General features: G+C 37.1%; 1 long non-coding RNA gene across 1 annotated transcript; it reads left to right on the top strand.

The window, feature by feature from the left end:
* The first annotated feature begins 3,279 nt into the window (after positions 1 to 3,279).
* LOC138848919 (uncharacterized) lies at positions 3,280 to 8,962 on the top strand. The gene is made up of 2 exons (XR_011387081.1): positions 3,280 to 3,353; positions 7,492 to 8,962. It is a non-coding gene; the product is annotated as an uncharacterized lncRNA (long non-coding RNA).
* Positions 8,963 to 10,126: the final 1,164 nt, after the last annotated feature.

The following is a 10,126-nucleotide window of genomic DNA, read 5'->3' as shown; positions in this document are numbered from 1 at the left end:
CAAACGAAGAGGGCATTTTTGTAGGCAGAATGGTCAATAAAACATACAAATGGAGATACACCAGATCTGAGGATGTGTTGGCTTAGCCTCAGCCTGCTGACATAAACCATAGCATTAATCCATGGGACAAAGGTATCTATGTTACTATATATATTCTTTTTATGTCACACATGACTTCATAGTACATTCATTTTATGTTTATTCTTATATTCTAATTCCTTCTAATTATATTTTATAAACAATATATACTTAACTGCCTTTAAAAAGATAATATAAGTGTTCCCTGAACACCTTTAGAAGGCCAGGGAGGACTCAGTCTCTTTTATTCTTTAAAAAAAAAAATGATGTAAATTTAAATAACCTGTTCTGTTTCCTTTCTCTTAGGGAAAACCTACAGGACAAAAGTTTGTGTGCTGTGGAGGTCTATTTGCTGGATGGTGCCACTGACTTTCCTGATATATTATTAATATAAAATCCCCTTTTACCAAGCAGTCTCTATGTTAGGAAGAATAATGGTGATCTGCATCGTGCCACGTTCCAACATGGCAGTGGAGTGTTGGGTTTGACTAACTCTAAATCCAAACTCTGGTCCAGAGCCTATTTGCTGCAACCAACAGCTCAGCTGATCACCCTCAGCAAGTTATTCTTTGTCACTCAAATCAACTTTGCATTTTACCTCTTACTGAAGCACAGTTCACTGATGCAGACAAAAGAGGTTTTCTTGTATCTCTTAATGAATGCTTTCTGCAAAGTATTCCCCAGAGTCACTCTCCATGGTTTTTACATACGTCAATCAGTTTCTGAATGCTTATTGAGCATATAGAGTAGAACTTGATTAACCTCAAATGTTTCTATTTCATATATGACATAGTCAGGTAGCCTGTAAACTTTTCAAGGGTGCTAAACCTGCCTTAAATACTGATTATTTAATCTTGATAGTGGTAGAGTACTGTCAGCATTGTAGTAAATCAGTAAGTACATCTTAATACTTTGCCTACCTATCAAACATGCTTAATCATTTCTTCTTTCTTACTTTAAAGCCCTTGAAACAATCTCAATCCTACAGAAAAGCAGAAACAACATTTTTTTTTTACAGGCAGAGGGGACAGTGAGAGAGAGAGAGATAGAAAGAAAGGTCTTCCTTTGCCGTTGGTTCACCCTCCAATGGCCGCCACATCCAGTGCGCTGCAGCAGGCGCATCGCGCTGATCCGAAGCCAGGAGCCAGGTGCTTCTCCTGGTCTCCCATGTGGGTGCAGGGCCCAAGGACTTGGGCCACCCTCCACTGCACTCCCAGGCCATAGCAGAGGGCTGGCCTGGAAGAGGGGCAACCAGAACAGAATCCAGCGCCCCGACCAGGACTAGAACCCGGTGTGCCGGTGCCGCTAGGTGGAGATTAGCCTAGTGAGCCACGGCGCCGGCCCTGAGTAGTTCTAATAATGTTTCCTTCACTGCATTTGATACATTACGGTCAATAGATATACAATCAAAATATCCAATATTGGCAATTTTGCCTCCCTTTTTTCCCCATCCTTATACCTCTTCCTTTGTTATTTTATTTTCTTATGATCTGGGAGAGATTTAAAGAATTACATTAGAAATGATGGTAGTGGAATTCTAAGTTGGTCTCTGTTTTAATGTGATGTGAGACAATGGTTGAATCTGTTTTTGTCACATTAAAGAAAATATACCTGACCAATTTGACATAAAGTTTCAACCAAATGGTTCGAACTTTTATCAAAAGCCTTCATTATCTATCCAGAGACTATTATGTGTTTCTTCTTTAACCTATTAATATGATAAGTTGCATAAGTACATAAGCAAATATTCTAATTTTAAAATACGTTTGCCTTCTTTAATGAACTTTATACATTTTTATTTTATTCTACATATTTTATACATTTTACATATTTTAGGCTATTTAATTCAATACTGTGTTACATTTACGTGATACTGGTTATGGAATGTGTGCACTTTTCAGTGTTCCCTTTATACAGCTCTGTGTTTAAATGCCCAGGATATTGCTTGGAATTCCAACTGATTTTTCAATGACACTTGTAATGAAACTACTGAGGCATTCAAAGATTTAAACTGGTAAGACCATAAATTGGCAGTAGCATCTTTTTTCTATCAGCAAGTTGCTATAATTCTTGGTTCTTTCCTTTACTCTCTGACCACACATTTTAGATGAAGTTTCCATGACACAAATTAATCATGTATTTAGGATAATGAGAGATCTCCTGGATAGAGATGTACTATTCAATTGATACTGATCTTTTCCTTCCCAAATTATCTTGGTAGCTGCCAACAATAAATTTAAAGAACACATTAATGTCTGTACTCAATATTGGCATGTATAAACATTTTAATAAACTACCCTGAATGATGGAGAAAAGCAAGTTGGCAAGCAACCAAGGCATTGTGTTCCAGAGCCAAGAATGTGATTCTGGAACATTTCCATTGTGGTTTTCACTTCAGAGTAATTTGTACAATTTTGAAAGCAGGCTATAAAACTCTGTGTAGGAACAGGTTACCCAAGGTAACTCTTCCATCAAATAAGAAAGGGGAGTAATAAGTTTACATTCATAGGAGAACACGTGTTAGCAGCTATTAGGGTTAATAAGGAAAACAGAAAAGTGTTTCACATGTGGTTGTATGTTTTACATATATACATGTGTGCTTGTAAAAATATGTATATTATGTCAGTAAAATAATATGATGTAATTATTATTCAGTGGGTACAAAGTTACTTTGTATATGTTTAAACTATTATCTACTAATATGTTGATAGCATAGACAAAAGATAAATAACAACTCAGCTGTTCTTAAAAAAACACTTTTTAATAGACTATTCAGATTCAGATTCTATTATGGAGAAGCCTTGTCTGCAAAAGGCAAAATATACAGAGTTTAGATGAAATGAGATTTTTACATAAAGGAATTCATAATTGTACAAGCCAAGGACTGTCATTGCTCACCATGGATGTTCAGAATCCAAGTCCAAGAATTTATTATAAGACATTGAGTATTTTTATTTATAATCCTGTCCCTTAGCTGCAATTGGAAATTTGGAATGAGAATAAATGTGGATTGAGAAAGTTAAAATAAGTTGTCAGTCAGTAATGTCTTCTGCAAAGCAGGGCTCAGCAAACTTGTAAAGCTGGGTAAATTTGTATTTTCTCAGTGTTTGACTCCTCCTAGTCCCTTTTGTACCACTCTTGTGTTTCAGGAAGGAAAGTCCTCTTCTTTAACCTCTCACTGCCTTATCAAACTTCCTCCCAGGTTTTACATTCAGAAAGTGAGGATGAGATTCCACCTTTATGGGGCAACATTCTGCATCAGCCAATCTGGCCAGGTAACACTTGACGGTGATATTAATCACACCCATGCTCTGCAGCAACCATAGTTCTGTCTCTGCAAAGTAAACTCTGCATTTTCTTGCCAAAGAGGAAAAAAGTGCTCTTGTATCTTTGTAGGATTTAAAACCATAAATTAGAAAAAATGTAACTCAAGAAGAGGCAATAGAGGGTCAAACCCAACATGTAGACATAATTCTGAATTGGGAGGTATAGAAAGTTTGGGGAAGCAGAGCAGGAATCAGATTCCTCTAGAATCTTTCAAAATCTATCATATATCTATGACTTTACTGACTTACTTTCAGGAGTTTACATTAATAATTAATTTTTTAATTTTTAAAAATGTGATAAAGATATTTCTTTCAAAGACAAAATAACAGTCAGAGCCAAAATTAACCTCCAAAATTGTTAGGAATTTTTTCCATCTTGTGAGCAGAAATAGTGGAATGAATGGCAACACTTCATTATATCCCAGAAACGAATGCTCAAGCAGCCATCTTACTGCATCAAAGTAGGAAGAAATTGCCATGCGTCCCACCATTCATAGTTTTAGCTGAGACATCAGCTAAAAGTCAGTTACCCCCTTATTTTTCTTCAGACTGAGGGCTGACCAGGGTCTGAGCAACTGCCAGGCTTGGAGAAGGGAAACCTCATTGCTTCCCTTCTGTCCTCCACCTCCACAGAGTGCCACACTCAGCAGCAAAACTTATGTGATGTGTGCCTCTCTTCTGCTCCTACTAGAGTCAGGGCATCAGGTTGGACAAAAGGCAGATCCCCTGCATACCTCAGCTGTGGGAGTTATGCGACATTAGCCCAGAGCTATGCTCACACACTGTTCATGAGTCAGGGGATACATCTTAACTTATGGGGGTTAACACCAGAAGCATCCCTTATAAAAGCCACTCCAACCATGGAAGATCTGGATAATGACCCCACTATGTCATGCAACTCCAGACTGTAACAAGCAGCCCAAAATTTCTCAATGCCTCTGGAATTTACTTTGTGGACCAAAGAAAGAACCTACTTGTATTCTACCTCTTTTGACTCACACCCTCCAGAGCAAATCTCCTGTATACCTTGTAGTAACTCTGTAGCGGTTGAGCAGTGTGTTTAGTTCATATCCCCTGGTCTGAGGACTAAGGCTGTTGGTGTTATAAACCACAGCACCAGTTGGAGTCTCCCAGCAGGACTTGATAAAGGGTCCACCTGCATCACACAGTCCTCAAGCCACATCAGCTGCTGCCATAATCCCCAGCGTCATGAGCTTTGTCTCCTCCAGCACCAAGATCAAGGCCCTGGCTATCACAGTCACCAGGAAGACTGACACTAAATTCTCTGTGGACTAAACATACACATCCTAAAAAACCCATATTCATCCCAAAGCTACATTTTTCTCTCTCCAAACTACAGCAAACTTCCAATTCTTAAGCCAGTCCAAAGATGTTTGTGGTATTCATTTATTTGTCATGTTGATCAAATGAACACAAAAATAGGGGATGGAGTTGGAAGGCAGACTAGGAATTAAGATGAATGCTACAGAAATATGTTGTGGTTTTACATGAAGCATAAAATCTGTGGTCCAACACTAAGCATTGATTTATGAATAAAGTGCTACTTGAATAATAATTTAATTTAGAAATATTTGGAATTCTTAATTTCTTAGCTATTATTTTTCACTTTCAACTTCACCCTCATATTTCCCCTGGTCATTCAGTTGGACTGGTAATCAACTTTTCCTGAAAGTAGTTTTAAAGAACTTTTGCAAACTATTGTTATGGTCCCCATTTAAATCTTTTAAAATGTTCTCAACACAACCCATGTTAGTTTGTGTTCACTGCCTCTTCACAAAGACACCCTTCCACATTTGGCATTCTGTATTTGTGATTCATTTATGGTACTCTTCTTGTGGCAGTAACTTTTACTTCTACAATTATTGATGAGTACTATCATCTTTTGAACTGGAACATTTGATTTTATAATTTCAAGACATCACTTTTTGTTACGTCTTTCAGTTTTCATGACAATGGCAAAATGTGTCAAGATGTTAGAACAATTGTTTCCACTGAAAATTACATAAAAAGGAACTGATAAGAAATACTTGGTCCTCTTTTTCAGTGAAAAATGCAGTAAAAATGTCTAAGCATTCTAACTCTAGTTGCAAGTAGAATATTTGTTTCTTTTTTTGAAATTTTTTTCATGTTTTTTGATTTTAATTTCTAATTAGTTTTTAACAGATTCAATATAGTTCATAGATGCAATTATAAGACTATAATGATATTTCTTTCCTTCCTCTCTCTCCCACACTTTCCCCTCCCTTTTTTTCTTTGTTTAGATTTTTTTTTAGATTTATTTATTTGAAAGGCAGAGTTACAGAGAGGCAGAGATAGAGAGAAAGAAAGAGGGGTCTTCCATCCAATGGTTCACTCCTCAAATGGCTGCAATGGCCAGAGCTGTGTTGATCTGAAGACAGGAGCCAGGAGCTTCTTCTAGGGCTCTCACGTAGGTGCAGGGACCCAAGGACTTGAGCCATCTTCTACTGCTTTCCCATGCCATAACAGAGAGCTGGATCAGAAGTGCAGTAGCTGGGACTTGAACCAACACCCATATGGGATACCTGCACTGCAGGCTGTAGCTTTACCCGCTGTGCCACAGCACTGGTCCCTCTTTGTTGTTTTCGAGATAACATCTTTTAAATTTACATTACTGTAAAAAGGCTTAATGCTTCACCATATAAGTTCAACAAGTAAAAAAGAAAAAGTCTCTAGTTTAGTGGTAATATATACAATATATAAACAATAATTGAATGGAAAAATGACCATTTCACTCATATAAATTTTAAAGTAATCACAGATTTTAAAATTATATGAAATCTTTACTTAATGCATACTAAACTGATCCTCTGAAAAAAAAAAAAAAAGAAAAGAAACTATCAACTCCCAACTTGACTCTCACTGGGATTAAACATGACAATAGGTCTGATCTGATTTCATCATCATTAAAAAAAAATTATCCATTATTTTTCACTTTATGTTTCTGTGTGGGAGCAAACTGTTGAAATCCTTACTTAATGTATACTAAGCTGATCTTCTGTATATTAAGATAATCGAAAATGAATCTTGATGTGAATGGAAGGGGAGAGGGAGTGGGAAAGGGGAGGGTTGTGGGTGGGAGGGACGGTATGGGGGGGAAGCCATAGTAACCCATTATTCGTACTTTGGAAACTTATATTCATTAAATAAAAGTTAAAAAAAATCCTAAATACAAAAAAAAATTATATTAGTATAACATTATTAACCATTGGTTTGACAAAGATGTTAAATGAGATTTTACAAAACTATGTTTGCAACTATACTGATGCACAATTTCTTGCTTCCTTTCTTTCCTTTCTTTCATTTGCTTCCTTCCTTCCTTCCTTCCTCCCTTCCTTCCTTCCTCCCTTCCTTCCTTCCTCCCTTCCTTCCTTCCTTCTCTCTCGCTCCCTCTCTCCCTTCCTTCCAGTTCTTCTTTCCTTTCTTTCCTTCATTCTTTTCATCTTTCCTCCCTCCCTCCCTTTCTTCCTCTTTCCTTTCCTTTTTTTAATTTTAGCTTCCACATTGAAAGGAGAACATGTATTTGTCTTTCTGGGTTTAGCTTATTTTACAAAACATGATGTCCTCTAGTTGTTTCCATTTTACTGCAAATGGTAGAATTTCATTCTTTTTATACAAGAATAATATTCCATTATGCATATGTACCACATTTCCTTTATCCATTCATCTGATGATGGATACCTTGGTTGATTCCAAATTTTGGCTATTGTGAGCAGTGTTGCTATAAACATGATATGGAAGTGCCTCTTTGATACACTATGCTCATATCTTTTGGGTATATACCCAGTAGTCAGATTGTTGAATTACATGGCAAGTCTATTTCTAGTTTTTCAGGAAATCTCTGCATTGTTTCCACAGTGGCTGGGCTAATTTTCATTCCCATCAACAGTGTATAAGTGTTCCTCTTTCTCCTCATCCTTACCAACATTTGCTACTCCCTGTATTTTGGAGTTTAGCCACTCTGACAGAGATGAGGTTGTGGGGAGCAACCCGGACTAGATTGAGTTGCTGGAATTAGGACTTATTCTATGCATCTGCTCTCCCACAGTATGGCGCTGGGAGAGGAGAAAACAGCTTCTACGCAGCTGCCTCTTGCCAACTTGAGTGATGACCTCCAGGAGCTGATCCTGCTCCTGATTGGAGGAGAGCAGCGTACTCCGCGTGTGGGCAGCCGAGTTGGGATTGGCGGAAGAGGACTATAAAGGAGGAGAGAGACAACATGCACCAGGAACATCTAAGGGGAACATCTATCTGAAGGAACACCTGTGCAGCCCCTGAGAGAGCCGGCCAGCAGTATGCCGCTCCCCCGCGGAAGTGGGGAAAGTGGCCAGGGGGAACCGCCCTTCCATGGAGGTGGAAGGAACGGCAGCCAACCCGGGAAGAACCAGCAGCAAACCCGGGGAGGGCCGAGCAGACAAAAGAACAGTGCAGGGTCCTGTGTCGTTCCTCCACGAAGACGGGGAGCGACATGAGGTGATCTCATTGTGGTTTTGATTTGTATTTCCCTTATAGCTAGTGATGTTGAGCATTTTTTTCTTTTGTATCTTGGCCATTTGTGTTTCTTCTTTTGAGAATCCTCTTTAAGTGTCTTTTTTAATTGTCTTCTGGTCTTTTGTGATTCCATATAAATTCTAGAATTGTTTATTCTAATTCTGTAAAGAAGGTAGTTGGTGTTTTGATTGGGATTGGATTGCTTTAGGTAGTATAGAAATTTTAATGATATTGATTCTTCAGTTCCATGAGCAAGGAATATATTTCCATTTTTTGTGTCCTTCATAATTTGTTTTATCAATATTTGATAATTTTCATTATATAGATCTTTCACTTCTTTGGTTAAATTTATTCCTATTTTTTTTCTTGATTTTTGTTTTCAGTGAGTTAATCACTAGCTACATAAATACTACTGTTTTTGTATGTGTATTATGTAACCTGCTCCTTTACTGAACTGGTTTATCAATTCTAACAGCCTTTTTGATGGAGTGGTTAGGTTTCCTGTGTACAAAATAATGTCATCTGCAAACAGATAATTTGACTTCCTCTCTTCTAATTTTTATGTTATTTCTTTATCCTCCTTAGTTGCTCTTGCTAAAACTTCCAGTACTGTATTGAATAAGGGTGGCAAAAGTGGACATGCCTGTCTTGTTCCAGACCTCAGTGGAAATGCATTCAACATTTCCCTATTCAGTACGTTATTGGCTATTTGTTTGTGATATATAGCTTTTATAATTTTGAGGAATGTTTCTTCATTCCAAATTTGTGGAGGATTTGTTATCATGAAGGGGTGTTGAATCTTATCAAATGCTTTCTCTGCTTCTACTGAGAGGACTATATGTTTTTTTCTTCATTCTATTGATGTGATTTATGATATTTATTAATTTGCTAATGTCAAACCATCCTTACATTTCTAGGTTAAATCCCACTTGATGGTGTTTTATGATCTTTTGATATGTTTTAGATTCAATTTGTGAGTGTTTTGTTGAGAATCTTTGCATCTACGTTCATGAAAGATCTATAGTTTTCTTTTTGTATTGTGTCTTTGTTCAGTTTTGATATCAAAGTAATGCTGTACTCTGTATGTGGTCAGGGAGTGTTTACTGAGGATACTGTACACTGTGACAGATACGACTTTATCAAAAAGTTAAAATCTGTTAATGACACGCCAATAAGTCACATAGGCATAGTCTAAAGAAAAAAACTGTTAGAAGGAAAACAAAAACACAACCAAAAACTAACAACAAGTATCTCCACAATTGCCTAAAAATAAACCCAGAAATTCAAGGAACAGGAAGACAACAGGAAATCCCCAAAGGAAAACAACAACACTACAATACTAGAATGTGAAGACAAAGAGATTGAAGAAATGCCAGAATTGGAATTCAACAAATTGATTGTCCATCAATTGAAGACTAGATAAAGAAACTATGGGTTAGGTACATCACAGAATACTACACAGCAGTGAAAAAAATGAAACCTTGTCTTTTGCAACAAAATGGATGCAATTGGAAAACATTATACCTAGTGAAATAAGCCAGTCCCAAAGGACAAATACCATATGTTCCCCTAATCTGTGTTAATTAACAGAGTACCTAAAAAGTAATTTACAGAAGTGAAATTAACACTTTGAGGTGCAATGATTTTGAACAGCTCTTGTCTAGACTGTTGGGGAAAATTTTTTTCCACACTTTTTTGAACTCTTTTCTTGGTGTAGGGTTAATCATGTGTATAAAGTTAATTGAAAATAGTTTTAGTAAAAACCAATAATGGTAATAGGGAAGGGAGGAAGAAGAAAGCTGGGAGGTGAGTAGGCTAGGAAAAATCACTATGTTCCTAAACTTGTATTTATGAAGTTAATGAAGTTTTTATACCTTAAATAAAAGATTTATGGATACAAAAAGTCTTTTCTAATAACATGAGAAATCAATATGATGTCCAAAATGGAGATTTTGGAGGAGAAATGTGTGGGGCAGGATAGGAGAACAGAGCTAAACATTTTCTTTTCCCCTGCACTTTCATTTTGGTTTACAGTTTTCATTTTTCCTTCAGAATGCACCTTAAGGAGAGTTTTTTTAAAAAAGTTTATTTGAAAATCAGAGTTACACAGAGAGAGAGAGTGAGAGAGAGAGAGAGAAGTCTTCCATCAATGGTTCACTCTCCAATTGACCACAGCGGCCGGAGCCGCGCAT

This window comes from Oryctolagus cuniculus, chromosome 3 (genome assembly GCF_964237555.1).
Source record: "Oryctolagus cuniculus chromosome 3, mOryCun1.1, whole genome shotgun sequence".
NCBI classification, from domain to species: domain Eukaryota; kingdom Metazoa; phylum Chordata; class Mammalia; order Lagomorpha; family Leporidae; genus Oryctolagus; species Oryctolagus cuniculus.
This window is presented reverse-complemented; position numbering and strand designations above follow the sequence as displayed.